A 1,651-nucleotide genomic window follows, 5' to 3' on the forward strand; every position below is an offset into this window, starting at 1 on the left:
AGATAAAGGGTAAACCACATAATGGATAATAGACTGTTAACATTAACTTAAACTAAGAGGGGGTAGCTAGAGGGACTATATTTGAGCATACTAACTGCAAGTTCTTATATCCTATAAAATGAAGTATTCATGAAATCATTATACATGTGTCTGTGGTAAAAAATGAAAACTCTTGGGCCAACAAGAGGCTCAGTGGATAAAACTCACTTTGATTCCAAGCCTGATGACTAAGTTTGTCCCTGGAACCCACACAGCAGAAAGAGATCCAACTCCTAACATCTCTCCTCAACCTCCACATGTGACTTGGCATGTACACACATGTGAGCACACATACACACACACACACACAAACACACACACATGCACACACTCAGAGAGAGAGAGAGAGAGAGAGAGAGACAGAGAGAGAGACAGAGACAGAGACTTGCTATACATTCATAAAACACAGATACAAATAAATGTAATCTTAAGTATTTTAAAATATTTATTAAAAAAATAAACCTCTCCTGTTTGACAAGTCCAACTGGAACCAGTGGTACACTAGTCCGGTTCCCTGTGACTCCTCCCATACTGTCCTATCCACTCAGTGTCTTCAGTTTAGCTTCGTATCTTCTCTGACTCCAGGATAGCAGAGCAATGCTGGATGTGCTCAAGTCATACCCAGCATGTGACAACTCTCTGATGTGAGTTTTTAAAGTGTTTATACTGAAGTCTAGCACACTTGAATTTTCAATTATTTGTGACATACTGATTTTTCTTCTATAAGGCAGTCTATTTTATCATTAAACTTTTTCTCTGACAGGAAGATCATATTCAGATAGTTTAGGACAAACCTCTGTATCTCCTCCTTGGTTCGACCAAGAGAAAGCAGCCTCTTTTTAATGTTTGTGTAGTTTTTTTTTTAGTACAATCATTGGAAAGGTCTAAGATTCTAGCCACATATCAGAAGCACCAGGTCCTCTTTGTTTAAGTTGAAAGCTGACTGTAAAATTTCAATGTTAGTTTTCACGCATTTGGTACTCTGAATTAAGATGGAATGATTTTTGGAAATTATCTTTCTGACAAAATCTGTGGCAACCTTGTGACCTAAGGATCTACTGGTCTCCTACAAAATTTTAACCATTTGTTTATTTAAATTCAGACTGACGGAGAAGGTTCTGGGAACATTGGTCCCCAGTCAGCAGAGGCATTTATGAGTCAATCCAACAGAGCAGAGGAACTTTATAGTATTTTCCAAGTTTAGGTTGTTATTAGACCAAAAAAAGGATTCAGGAGAACGCTCCAAACTATTCACAATTTCAAGGTCTGATGCCATAATCTTTCTCCACAGTTCCCATCATTTGAAAGACTTTCAGGAGTGCATGTTATAGTTCATGGATATCTTGATATGATGTTACCAATCTCTTTGTCACTGTCTCTTTTGAATAGAAGGAATAGCTTCAGCTCCTGCTCATTTGTAACAGCCCTGTTAAACACTCCAGACTGTCATCTCCTTGCCCTGTCAATATCAACTCCCATGTTGAGCAAGTTGTACAGTAGGTCCTCATTCTCCAAAGACTTCTTGTCTACACTGTTGCATTCCACATTAAACAGCCTGAATGGACTCAACTTGAGGAAAACAGCTATATATTGGAGCATCCATTCTGTTAAA

General features: G+C 38.3%; 1 pseudogene; it reads right to left on the bottom strand.

Annotated features, from left to right (window-relative positions):
- Positions 1-461: 461 nt before the first annotated feature.
- Positions 462-1,638, bottom strand: LOC114635878 (annotated as a pseudogene).
- Between the last annotated feature and the right edge of the window lie 13 nt (positions 1,639-1,651).

This window comes from Grammomys surdaster, unplaced genomic scaffold (genome assembly GCF_004785775.1).
Source record: "Grammomys surdaster isolate TR1022 unplaced genomic scaffold, NIH_TR_1.0 119140, whole genome shotgun sequence".
Lineage (NCBI taxonomy): Eukaryota > Metazoa > Chordata > Mammalia > Rodentia > Muridae > Grammomys > Grammomys surdaster.